The sequence below is a fragment of the Ixodes scapularis genome, unplaced genomic scaffold (assembly GCF_016920785.2).
Source record: "Ixodes scapularis isolate PalLabHiFi unplaced genomic scaffold, ASM1692078v2 PGA_scaffold1__304_contigs__length_218370807, whole genome shotgun sequence".
Taxonomy (NCBI): Eukaryota; Metazoa; Arthropoda; class Arachnida; order Ixodida; family Ixodidae; genus Ixodes; species Ixodes scapularis.
Window position 1 is genome coordinate 132889921 of NW_024609846.1, and position 14578 is coordinate 132904498.

Here is a 14578-nt window from a genome sequence, read left to right on the forward strand (position 1 = left end):
CGACCTGGACCGGCTGGTTCCCGGTTTTCCCGCTTGGCGGCGTCCGTTTTGCTGGAGTCGCGAATAGGGTGCTAGGTGCAATGCACCCCAATCCAAGGGTGCTGATGCTGATTTTAATGGGTGCTCGAGGATGATTCATTCTAATCGAAATAGACTTTTGTAAAACAAAACTTATCTTATTTACACAGATGATCTCGTTACAGATGAGCACTTAGCCAAGCCGACACTTTGTACAGGCAGGCTGGCACTAAAAGTGGACTATTATCTAAAATTAGTTGATTAACTTTTTCAATTACTGGTTCGACAGCTGTTTCGAACTTGAAGACAATCACCTCCTTAAACCAGTCAATTTTTTATAAATCCTGAAATGAGCACACAGGCCAAAAAAAAAAAAGAGAAAATATAATTTCACCAAATGTAGCGGTCCAGAAAGTACTGTATCTCACACCCCGTTTTGTGTGCAAGAATCTTTCTCAATCGTTTTTCTAAGGTTAGTGCTCATTTCACGAAAAATAAGCTGGTCTAAGGTGACTGCCCCATTTTCACAATATGTGCTGGTGTCATCAAAGCAGTCACTAAAAAGCTAATCCATGGATTTTATGCAATAAGTCCACTTTTAGCTGTCATCTTGCCTCTATAAAGTGTCTGCCAGGACCACTATAACTCAACTGTAAAAAGATAATTTGCATAAAACTGAAGTTTTATTTTACAAGAATCTGTTCCAATGAGAATGAAACACCCTGTATCTCAGCACCTGTCAAACTGGGTTCAGTATACCAGGTATGGCAACCAGAAAACCACGAAGTATGCAGACCAGATAAGTGATGAAATAAGGAGATGCAAAAGTACAGTGCCAGCATAGGACCTCATTACAGAAACTGGATTCATTATTTGATATGTGTGCAATGCATCGGCACACATGCTACTTGAAGCAGCTGTGCCTAGATGCACTGTCCGATAATGAAGGCAAGATGTGCATGGCAGAAAAGGTAATATTTCAATGTGAATCTTAACTTATGTGCAAACGGAAGTTACAGGAAAATCTTGCGTGATTTAAGTTTTAGTTCCCACAAAATTTGGAAGGAAAATAAAAAAATATCCCAGAATTTGTTCCATGGCTAAAGCTTCTGAATTTATTAATTGCTTGATGGTCTTAATACTCGTATACTAGAAAAGATCAGTGGGAGATATTCTCAAACATCATATTAAAGAAGGAGTCTGCCACCAATCTCAATGCGTCATTAAAAGTGTCCAATTGTCAAACTGCCAACACAGAAGTGTGATATGCATCACATGCATGATCAGCACTTGCTCATGCAAACTATGCAATGTGAGAAAGTGTATGGTACAAACATAAACAACAAGGAGCTTAGCTTGTTCAATCCCGATACTTGGTCCTCGCATCCCGCTCTGGCTCGTCGGTCATTTGTCTTGCATACGAGGTGGTTACGAGTTGTCATACTTGGTATGCCGTAGTACCGTTACACATTCGCCCAAGGCATGGCGAGTGGCATCAGCTGCATACAAACAGCATGTGATTAAGCTGCAAGTAAATAAAAGTTGTTATAAAATGAGAAACAGAAAACTGAAAGGAAAACTATATTAATAACTATTTATTGAGCTATTATGCGACCACAAAAAAATAATGAGGGATGTCCTCCACACACATATCAAAATACAAAACTTGAGGCATTCCGTCAAATATCACAGCATATATAGGCCTAGATGCTAGTAAAAATCGAGAAACAATTGGGGGGTTTGAGTCAATAAAAGCCAAATTAAATGAATACTCATTTATTGAACTATTATGTGAGCACAACAAAATAACCAGCTATGTCCTCCATACAAATAAGCAAATATATTTTCTTTAAATATCACAGCATAGGCTTAAGATGCTAGTAAAAATAAGAAAAAAAAAAAAAAATCAATACAGATTACCTCAGTACATCACAATGGTTCTTGATAAAAATGACTATAACAGAAGAACAATCTAGATGCCTTCCGTTTCGAGTGTATACTTTTTGTTCCATTGCACATGCGACTTTCATTCAGGACCCTAAAGTTGCATAAAAATCAAGCTACACTTCCTTTAGTTTAGGACTTAAAACATTAAAACAAGCTACCATAATTTCCAGACTATAGTACACAATCCGTTGTATAATGCGCAAGGGTAAATTTCGGCTAAAAAGAAAAAGTATTTTCTTAGATAGTCTGCACTCGGTGTATAATCCTCGGGGAAAACTTCAGGCTGGAGAACTCCACAAAAGGGATATCGGCAGATGATTGTCAGGGGGCTTTCTGTGATCCGCTCGTCAGCCAATCGCAGAGCTCCTCAAGATTAAGCTTGACCTGAGTTGGTTGCTTGCAGGCTCCCAAGCAAACATGTCAGATGCGAGGTATCGAAAGCCTGGGAAACAGACTGACAGTAGGAGGTTGTCTTGATTACTTTATCCCAGCGTAAAATATCTAAAACACGGCAATCTGGCCTAACCAGTTTTGTAATAATGAACAATCTTGAAACAAAAATTGTAGAGTCCACACCTGTAGATAGACTGTACGATGTAAAATATCAACTTTTAGACATGTATAGTTTGTGCACTATAGTCTGGAAAATATGGTACATTTATTTTAGTTTAGAGTTAGAAAGTTAAAAGTTAAATGGGTGCTGGTACTGAAATTTGACTTCAAAAAACAAAGCACCAGAAGCACACAGTGGGATGCTACAGACCCCAAAACACCACTCATGCAGCAGTATCTCAACTGGATGGGCATATTTTCGAAAAAGAGAAGAGGAGAATACAGATGTCGCAAGCTTTGTTCAATCATGCTCATATTTTCCAAAAAGTACTGCCATCCATTAGAGATACCGTCATATGAGTTATGTTCTAAGGTTTGCAGCATCCCACCTAGTGCTCCTGCCTGGTTTCGTGCCATCCAAATCTCGGTTCAGCATCCCTTTGGTACTAGAACGGTTGTTTGTCGGCCTCATTGATTTTACGCTCTTGCAACCTTGTTCAGGAATTTCATCACAACTGGCCTCGGAGTAGTGCTGCTGAGGCCGACAAACAACCGTTCTAGAAGAGCAACTGTGTTTGCTGCCTTTTTCAAGTACTTATATTAAAAAGCCAGTAAGCCACCATGATGGCAGTGATGTCGTCCTCTGCATTCTTCACGGACAAAAACCGCTGCTTATCGACAGCGAGGTACAAAAAGTCAGCCCCCTCGGTGTCATTGCCAGAGTACACGACGCACGGCATTGCCGGGATGTCTTGCTCCTGTGTTAGCAAACAAAATCAATGCAATGTAAGGCAGGCACCATGCGTGATAGTCTTCTCTAAATCATCACAGTTAATATATTACTATCTACCAGCGAACTAGTCCACTGTTATTTGCTATAGTCACTTGATCTATGTTAAATATGTAATACCCCCCCCCCCCCCTGCAGGCCTGATTACACTTGTGCAGAACGCAACTTAGACAAGTGGCAGTAAATCATGCTTTCCCAGCACTGAAAAATATGCAAGATCGTCAGTGCAACAGGGACACCTGCATTATCTCTGCGATTAGTAAAATTTCGGCAATGCTAGCCAGAAGTCTGGTTCCACATAGAGACGTAAACGTTGCTTTGGCTTGCTCATTGCAAAAAAGCCAGAATCAGTCAACAGGAGCCCACATTCTCCTTGTATGATCTCCTGATCTGCAATTACTTCACCTCCCATGTACATTTTGGCCAAAATATTTTGCTTTAGATGGTTAGAAATCTTGTGGAAACTACTTTTGGCCATGATATTTCCAACCTTCACTGTGTCAGGAAAGACAGCCACTGGATCTTTTGAACCTTTCTAGAAGAGTGTGCCGTGCAGTGATTAGAAAGCTTGTTTGTCGAAGTTGTAGTCAAACATGTGAAGCAGTGCCATCAGCATCATATTGGCTCCCCTGAGACCATGCGACTTCTAAACTGATCTAAACTGATCTAGATGAAGGCTAAACTAGGTACAAGCATGGAACATGGCTCTATCTGTTGTGCAAGAAAGGTGCTAGTTTGTAATGTACTGCATGCTTGGCTGCCATTAAAAAAAAAGAAAATGGAAAACTTTAATAAGATGGATACATTCACAATTGCATATGGGTGATTCCACGTCAGTTCATGCAATGGTTTTCCGGGTCATAATTTTGATATTTTTGTTAAAAATATATATGAAAGCCATGTTCTTGGGAGGAACATTCTGCTATATATGAACGCCGTAACGTTTTTTTTCGCTGAGATATAAAATAGAGAAGCTCGAGGCGTGGAAATTGAGAAGATTTTACTATGCTACTTTGCACAGTCGTCATTTTCTCATCGAAGCTTTCACGTTACCATAACTTTTTTAATAAATTTCACAAGAGATATACAACACATACCCCAAAAAAGTAAAAATATCAATAACATATTTCTATGCAAACAAAAAAGTCAAACATGGCATAAAAACACGTTTTAGAGACATATTCACAATTTTTTTGGCAAATAAACTATCCTCTATAATACTTCACGAAACATATCAAAATGCGCGCCTTTGAGTTATCCTTACGAATGTATAAAGATAATATGGGCCCATTCTTAATTGTCTTCTTGTTATTAACGCGGAAATGCGGCTGATTTCACAAAATGTGTCAAGATTGGGCGTCGATATTTAAAAAAACTTCATCTTTTATTTTTTTTAAACTCCCCTTGGCAGTTTGCAGTGACATGAACTAACCTGTGATGGCAAAACATTGAGTAACATATGACCTCCGAACGGGAAAAGCTGCGACAAACCTTCACTCAGAACGAGCCCACGTCTCGTTATAGCGGCTTTGCCGCATAACGTCCCCTTGATGGAAGCGTCAAAAGCTGGAAAGCGGGACACTGTCGTAGAGAGCGGAAAGTCATGCTGTTCCGAGCATTGCTTTATCGTTGTGTGACTATACCCCCCCCCCCCTTCCCCCGCCCTGCCCTCTTCTTCCCGCCCCTTAACATGAGCAAGAAACGCCTGCGAACATCACTGCTTGCGGTAGTTAGTAATCGTAAGCACATCACATTGCCTTGAAACCCAAAGCTGTGAAGAGTCAGTTACGGCAAAATAAGGCGAGAGTAGTTGTAAGGAAAAATATGCATGTCAGTTGGTCAGGAAACATTTCAATCTAAACCCAGAGACGAGGAAAAACAAAAATAACGGACAGTGCGAAACGAACTCTCAAACGCAGCTGAACTTATTCACAACAAGAACGACAATAAATGCATGTCCACGCGGAAAGAAATAAAATAGGGAAGATCAAGACATGCGACCGCAAAGACTTGACCGAACCTAACCAGACAAACTAAATCACTCCAAGGTTAAGGACAGCAACGGGAACGGGCACCTCTCCCAAGCACCTGAACAGATGGGTTGCACCACGCTATGCGAACCGACCAAGACCGAACCCCTAACCCTCTCTTCTATTTTGCTGCCGTAACCCCCTTCCCCAATACACACACACACACACACACACACACACACACACACACACACACACACACACACACACACACACACACACACACACACACACACACACACACACACACACACACACACACACACACACACACACACACACACACACACACACACACACACACACACACGCACGCACGCACACGCACGCACGCACGCACGCACGCGCGCGCACGCACGCACGCACGCACGCACGCACGCACGCACGCACGCACGCACGCAAACTAACTCCAACACCGAAAACCCCAAAAGCATTACAATATAAAAAACTTAGAAAAGAAAAAAAAAGAAAAAAGACGGCTGACTATCGCTATGCTTACAGGAGACTCGGTGTCTTTGGTGCTCAATAAGTGGTACTACAAACAAACAACACCAGCTTAACCATGCGCGACGCACCGATTATATCTACAATGGAAGACAGAAGTTGATAACCACAAGGACATTTTCTTTCCGAACTCTGACCGGATATTCGGAGCCGGGAGAGAGGAATTCAGAACCCCTCAAATAGGCGTTTGCGAGGAGGTTTGAAGTTCTGTCATTTACGAAGCGAGTAAGAGTCTAGTGTCAAATCGAACAGCCATGGCCCAACGATTCAGCACCGTGCGATTGTTCTGTGTGGACTATCTACGGAGACACAAGAAGAAAGTGTATAGCGATAAGCACCTCGTATCGGTAGGGAGACTTAACCAAGTGCGGTTGGAAAAGCTACTGGCTCCACGGACAGTGAACGAATCTGACCTTTTATGCCAACATTGCTACAAATACCTCCAGAATGAGATTGCTTCTCCTCACAACGTGAGTACATCAGACTCTTCTTTCCGGGACTCTGATGAAGTTCTGGCTAATGTGAGTCAAGAATTGTGTGCTGCTAGTCCGTCGGTAACTCCATTGAAACCACGTAAAACCATTAAAAAAAAAAGGCGCGAAGCTTATTTGAAGAAAAAACAAGCTCAAGTGAGTTCTTCCATTAGAAGAAAGCTGTCAGGCGTTTATGGCATGAAAACCGGCGAAGACAGTTGTGAGCACTGCGCGGAGTGGTTTGACGCATTCCGCGAAGCGCTCAAGGCATGCAGTTCCCACCAGGAACGCAAGCTATTGTACACGCTTCTGCCACCAAGCATCTCGAAAAAAGAAATATTGCGTCTGGTGCCAGAAGCGACTGCCTACATGATTGATCAAACGTAAAAACTGAAGCGTAAAGGTGGTGTATGGGCAACGCCTGATCCCTACATGGGGAAAAAGGCGAATGCCGAAGACGTGAGAGTTGCACTTGAGTACTACACACGCGACGACCTCGCATGCTCTATTCAAAGCCCCAACAAAAAGGACGTCGTCAAAGCCATGATCAACGACAACAAGACCAAAGTCGTAAAAAGGTTTATGACCCGCTCTGTTAAGGAAACTTACCAGCTGTTTGGGAAGGACCATCCCCATCGAGAACTAGGCATCTCCAAGTTCTATTCCCTACGACCAAAAGGGGTAAAAAAGAGTCCCGAGCATGAGGTGTGCGCTTGCATATGTTGCGTCAATTTTCAGTTGCTTTTAACGGCAATAACAAATGCCTCACAGGAGACATTTACTGAAGACGACTTCAAGCGCATCTACCTCTGCAGCCCTCCACAAAACGATTGCTTCCTGCGCCGTTGCGAAAAGTGCCCAAAAATGTAGAGCATGTCGCTGCAGTCGCTCCATCTCGACGAAGACGAAGAGATCTGTTACGCGTTATGGGACGCCGGCGAACTCGTCAAAAAGGTTATGGACACTTCCGCTTTCCTAAAGGAACTGGAGTCATGGAGCGAAAAGTATATGAGGCATTCTTACATCCGTGACCTTCAACGAAGCCTGATACGTGACACAAGAACCGCCTTACCACCCAAGGCAGTGATGTTCCACTTCGATTTTGCGGAAAATTGGACAGTCATCTTCCCAACCGAAGTGAAGAGTTTTCATTGGAAAAAAACTCAAGTGTCTCTCCTCACATGTGTGGTTACGTCCACGCAAGGCACGGAAAGCTTTGCCGTTGTCAGCGATGACACGATACATGACACAGCTCACGCTCTTCTAGCCACAAAAGCCATAGAAGAGTATGTTGATGAACATTACCCGCTCTTTTCTGAAATAATTTTTGTATCAGAAGGAGCGGCGGCGCATTTCAAGAATCGCTTCCAATTGCACGAATTATCTCGGAAGCCGTACTCTTTGGCAAGATGGATCCTTTCAGCCACTGGACATGGAAAAAGCGCTTGTGATGGAGTAGGTGGTGTTCTTAAACACCACGCAACGCTCACCAACTTGAGATCTTCGCTCAACTCAACGATTGTCACCGCTAAAGACTTTGTGGAAGTGATGCGTGAAAAAGTAACAAATGTCTGAATGTTCCACCTGTCTGCGGAACGGGTTCGAGAGTTTCGTGTGGTGAAGCAAGTAGAGTGGGCCACAGTAAAACCTGTGAGAGGAATCCAGGCATCTCATCTGTGGAAGTCATCATATGCCGAGAGGCCGGATGTATAAATGGCCACTTGCGCAACTGAGAGTTTTAAGCTTAGGTATGCATAGTTAGCGAATTTGCAGAGTGGGGCCATTTTGTTTTTGTGAATTGTAAACTAAGTAATGGTATTCCAGCCTAAAGTACATTTTCGTGTCAGTTATACTAACCCCTTCTGAAAAAAAGAATTTGAAAAATATAAAATGCATGCCATAACTAACGCTCAAAATATTTGGCGCTGTGCGGCAAAGCCGCTATGACAAAGACGTCGGCTCGCTTCGAGTGAAGCTGTGTCGTAGCTTTTCCCGTTTGGAGGTCATATGTTACTCAATGTTTTGCCATCACAAGTTAGTTCAAGTCACTGCGAAGTGCCAAGGAAAGTTTTGAAAAAATAAAAGATGGAGTTTTTGAAATATTGACGCCCAATCTTGCCACATTTTGAGAAATCAGCTGCATTTCCGCATTAATAACAAGAAGACAATTAAGGGTAGACATATTATCTCTATACATTCGTAAAGACTATTTATAGGCGCGCATTTTGATATGTTTTGTGAAGTATTATGACAAATGGTTTATTTGCAAAGAAAATTGTGAATATGTCTCTGAAACGCGTTTTTATGCCATGTTTGATAGTTTTGTTTGCATAGAAATAATTTATTGATATTTTTTACTTTTTTGTGTATGTGTTGTATATCTTTTGTAAAATGCATTAAAAAAGTTATGGTGACGTGAAAGCTTTGATGAGAAAATGACGACTGCGCAAAGTAGCATAGTGAAATCTTCTCGATTTCCACGCCACGAGCTTCTCTATTTTATATCTCAGCGAAAAAATTTGTTACGGCATTCATATATAGCTTAATGTTCCTCCCAAGAACATGGCTTTCATATATATTTTTAACAAAAATATCAAAATTATGACCCGGACCATCATTGCATGAACTGACGTGGAATCACCCATATGTGCCCCAATGTTGCCTAAACATTTGCTTAGAAAGATTGTGCGCAAGGGAGTTCATAAGAGCGCTAGGTTACATTTTGCAACCTATGCAAGAAAGGATAGTTGAGAGCTTACCTCCTCTCCAACAAACAGATGTGACAGTGCCATGGTTTCCTTGACATTGTAAACCACGATCATCGTAGCCGCTACTGCCAAGGTGTCTGAAAAATAGTAGCACCGTTCCAGTATAAGGTTAGTAGAAATTCTCTACAGTTTTTATGCCCTTGGCGCCGTGGAGGGCTCGCCTTCCACGGCGCTTGCCTACATGATTTGCAAGGTCCATCGAAGTTGGAGCTTCGGGCACTAAAAGGAGTGTGGAGCTGGAGGCAGTGCTGTACAAGCATACTTCTTGTAAGCGTCTAAAGCGCACTAGCGAAGACTCTAGGCTCTAGCCGATATCAGGGGCAGCAGAAGACGACCAAGACCATGCTAATGTTCCGAGCATGCCTACTTACAGCGCCCGGCGAGTCGAAGGCACAGATTGGCGAGCATTTGTTGCATTAGTCCCATAACCACCTGTTGCACAAAATTAAGGAGCTTGGTTCTAAGCAAAGTTTCCTGCGATCACACAGGTGTAATCGCAGCCACTGCACAGCTGTGACAACTGTTCAAGTCACCTTTACTGCTGAGAGCTACTGTGGTGCACCCCCTGTTCCACCGCTTCATGGCGGGTGTGTTGATGATTTGATGTTTTCGTTGCTTTCAGATGTTCCTTGTTTATCTGCAATATTACATAAAAAGTACCTTAATAAATAACTGGAGCAGCTCCCTGATTATAATATTCATTTTGCTTTAAAAAAGACATAGCGGGTCTGACCCATCGTAGTTGCTTCATGAGGCATCGCCAATGAGTCGCAAGTCACGTGCATTCGGCATTATGTGACGCCACTGCAGCACAAGCTGGTTCTGCCTTGTTCAATTAAAACATAATGCACTAGTAACATAATTCTCTCCTTATTGCCTAGGTTGCCCAAACCACCAATACAGGGATTCTAAGGATTCTTTTTATCTGAAGAAGCTGAAATGGAAGGTCATAAATAGCGACAAAAAAAATGCTCCTTCATCGTCTTTTGCCCAGTACAAACTGACATGTCTAGCTAATTGCTTCAGGAAGCCCAACGACGTCACAACGCACAAAATGAAAGCAACTGCATGGCAACTCCATCGGTAGTGGATTATTCTTTCCGTCTTGTTTTTCTCTATTATTGTTCTGTCGTGTGTGCATTCAATTTTGTTATCCTCTGCCTGCATTCCTCCAGGGCAATTTCTCGGCCACTAATACATATTATAGATTTTTGGATCCAATTAATTTGAAGGATATGAACTCCAGCTTTCCCAGTGGCACAGAGGCATTGCCAGCGCCTGTCCTACTCAAAAGATAACGAAAGCCCATCCCCTCTCCGCTTCCCCCCCCCCCCCTCCCCAAAGTCTTCCATTTTGCTGGGGCCTCTTCTCCCCCATCCCCCTCATACAGCATTTTGTCATGGGTGCCGCCGAATCAAGATTTTGGTTACGTGCCTGGCTTGCTCCCATTTTTTTGTTTGTTCATTACTGTAGGATTGAACTGTAAGCACAGAGTTAATGCAGAGTAAAATATAGCAGCATACTCTTGTTGGCTAGTGCTGATGATTGGGCCAGTTGGTAGACAATTATTAAAAATAAATTGTGAAGAATATGGGAACAGAGCATACGGACATGGCACAGCACTGTGTTCATCTCCTCCTCCTTGTCTGTGCGACTCCCATTCTTTGTTTCTAATAATAATTCATTTTTAATGATTTTCTGTTTGGTATCATCTGTATGGGGGTTCACTGTAACGACCCACCTGCCATTGCATGCACTTTGGGGGCAGCTCCCTCTTCCTTATGGTGCCATCGTAGAGGAAGTGCAGGGTGGGCATCACTCTCACCCTTGTGGTGCAGTTCTCCAGGTTCCCATAGGTTGCAAGCTGCCAGTCAAACTGAGTCAGGCCTGCGGGAAATGTCAATTCCACTCTTTTAGACGTAGACACCCACGTTTTGAGTGTACCTGAAAAAAAGCTTTAATAGAGAGGAAACAAAATAATTAGCCCTTTTTGAATGCATCTTTTTCTTTTGCTCGGAACATACATAAAAGTCACAAGCTATTGTACATTCAGTGGTGCGGCTTAATTTACGATGAGCATTTTTTATATAACTTCAAGCATTTAGAGAAAACATACAATATAATGGGTCGGACATAAATTGTTCCTGTGAACTATCCTATACATTTACACATTACCTGATATCATGAAAGCAACAGAGCAGGGAAGACTGTACTGCATGAATTACACATGATTTATAACCAATTAGAAGTTGGTATTTATTTCATTTATTACTATTGGCTATCATTTTTTTACAGAAAGAATAACTGGGCGAGTCGGTACGTTGGTAGTCTTTCAACACCATCGAATATTCAGGAGCGTGCCGCTTCGGCATACGCGAAGAGACAGCGCGTCTCTGCGGCACAGGCATAGGCAAGAAATCATGCTGCTCGCAATTGTAACGTTTTTTCTCGCTCCCGCTTTACGAAACGAATCGGTGGCGAGCGGCTGTTGAGACCACACGGCAGAACTAGCATGATCTGTGATTGCTTGAACTGCCGTCAGACTGCACTTGAACGCTCCGTAAAATGCGTCATCGGACGAACGTCGTAGAACGGCGCCCAGAACAGCCTCTCGGCTCCGCCGCACACGAATCTTTCTCACCCTGCGGAGCAAGCCATAGGTTTTGAACAACGTACGCTCTTTTTAATTAACGAAATAACACCGGCCAGAAGCATCGTTAGAATCAAGCATAGCTTAGCAAGCACATGGTACACGACAAAGTTTCAAAACAGCGACGCAGTTCGCAAAAACAGAAGTGCTCACCGGCGTTTGCAGCAGTGTTGATGGACTGTCCGCAACTTGCGTTGGTAAGACGCAGCGTCTCCCAGCTCTCAGTCATCCCTTGCTACGCTTGAACACGTTATTCGTAAGGAAGATATCTAAAATATCGGCCAAAACGTAAAAAGGAAGCGATCCTCGAAGCCTGCCTAACTTCCAACGGCTGCCAACGGTAGCTGAGTGCAATAGCGATGGGCCTTGCGCAGTCTTCAAAAGGCTCTTCTTTTTTTTTTTGAAAACAAAACTAAGCAAATAAGTATTATATTACTATTAATAGTGTCACTATAATGTTGTAGAAAGTTAACAAAAATTTAGCCTATCTTAGGTTTTATCTAAGTTTTAGGTTTTCTTTTTAAACACGAAACCGAAACTATAGCTCAAGCACGTTTCGTTCGTCGTATTCATTTCCGTGCGTGCGTGCGTGTGTGCGTGCATGCTCCCGTGCTCGTGTGCGCGTGTGGATACGTCCGCGTGGTTGTTTGTGCGTGCGTCTGCGTCTGCGTGCGTTTGCGCGTGTACATGCTTGCGTACGCGCGTGAGCGCGTGTATGTGTGTGTGCGCGCGCGCAAGCATATCTGTTTATGCATTCTATTGAACTACGCTAGCAAGAAGGCCAATAGACCGATCTCACCAAGCGTTCCACGCATGCGTGACGCCGCCATAGGTGTAGTTTGTAGGAGGCAGACGCCAATTCACGAGATAGCTCATGCCGCCTCGTGCTCTGCTCGCGCAGAACTCTAGCAGGGTTGTCGCGTGTGCAGAAAGACTACAGCTCCCACGATGCATGTCGGCAGCGGTGGCGTACTCAAACTAGCTGTGGGATCGGTCTATTGAATGTCCCTGGGCACTGCAAAAAACAATAAATGATTTTATTTTTATTGTTATTATTGAACTATGCCAGCGTGAAATCCAGTGATTCTTCCTTAACTCTGCAGTAAATACTAGTTGATTGATTCATTGATTGAGCTTTATTTTTGCTGGTCGTAATTTGAAATAGATGCCGATCGAATTTTCGGAGTATACAGATTTTGGTTGATTAGCCATAAATAAAAATAAAATGAATAAAAAAATATACTGTGGTTCATCAATTCATTTAATGTACGCTGAGCCTAGTTATATAAACTCAAGACGACATACAGATATCTATCGCTTCCTTTTTTTTTCTAAATTATGCTGTTAAAAATAAAGAACACCCTTGACCCAATAACTGAGCACCGTTCCAACACCCTTCCAGCTCTCAGCACCCCTCACAATGAATCGGAAGGGTGCTCGCGCAAAAGCACCCTCGCGCTCGTCGTGAGGGGTGCTAACCCTGCAAGAAATAGGGTGCTAGACGGCTAAGTGAAGGGTGCAAACCCCCTGCAGCACCCCTAAAGGGTGCTGTAGCACCCTTAAAGGGTGTAAAAAAGTTAAGTGTGTGCTTCCGATTGCCGCACTCCCAGCGGCTGTTGGCACTTGTTATTTTATTTTAAATAAAATTGATTCATATATCTAATGATGCGAAATAAAGGTGAAGTTATTTTGAAGGTGTGAATGGCTTTGAAGCTTGTTATCGTAACTTTCTCTTTCACTCTTTCAACGTGTCTGGGCGCAGTATGTATGATCTCTATGCTGGGCGCGCTTTCTCTCTCTCCGAACCCTCGCCTCGCGCCTCGAGATGCGCTGGCCCAACACCTCCTACTGGCCGCTGGCGCCGGGAAGTCGGTGGACCGTTAGAACGCGCAAGGGACGCGAGTCGGAGTGCTGTTTCGCTTCTGGGAGTGCGTCGCGGCTTTCTTTTCTTTTTTGTGGGAACTTGTTGTTGGTGTAATGTGATCAAGCATGGATTTTCGTCATCAACACACCACCTGATGTGCCAAGTGGGGAAACAATGACTGCCGAAAGCCGGGATATCAATGGTTTCGAGTTCGAATGGACGTGCGGTACGCTCTTTTGGTCTTCTCTTGCTTAAGTTTCTGATTAGGTGTTTGCAACAAAACCCAACTGTCGCAGTGGTAGTGAGTATTAATTGTTTGATTTTGGCAATAGCTACAATGGTTTCCAATCACAAAACCAAATCCTATTATTGTTCAGGATTGCTCTTCACTCGCCGCGAGAAATATATCGTTGTCAAATTACTGGAGACTTCTGTGAAGACTTTGTCATATCAAGATCGAGCACATATGCTCACTTTAAAAAATGGCAAACTTTTTGCTGTGAGCTGTTTATTTGGCACTGTTGTCAGCGATTCACGCGTCTGTTCGCGAGGAGTGAAAATATGAGCCTAAATATTTTTCGATTAACTGAGGATGAGCGATAGAGCGATCCGCTCTGGTTTCCCGTTTCGTTTAGCAGTGACTCACTCGTAAATTTAAGTGATAATATTAAAAACGAATGGGCAGGTTCTCGATGAAGACTCAATACCAAAGAGCTGAGCTGTTTTTCTTGGTACTCATTGCTTAGTTTCCTTTAGTTGCAATTAAGACACCGTCGTCGGTCTTTACTTATATGCTTACTTATATAATCAAATTTGCAAGGACGCATATCATCACCGTAGTCGCACGTAACGTTTTATCCTGTTTTGTTGTTCATTTCTTTGTTTCTCGTGTGCGAAACAGTGAGAAATTTCGTCTGTATTTTCTACTGTCTGTTGAATAAAAATGAGCGCAAAAGGACAAGCATTGCATATGTTTTGTGTA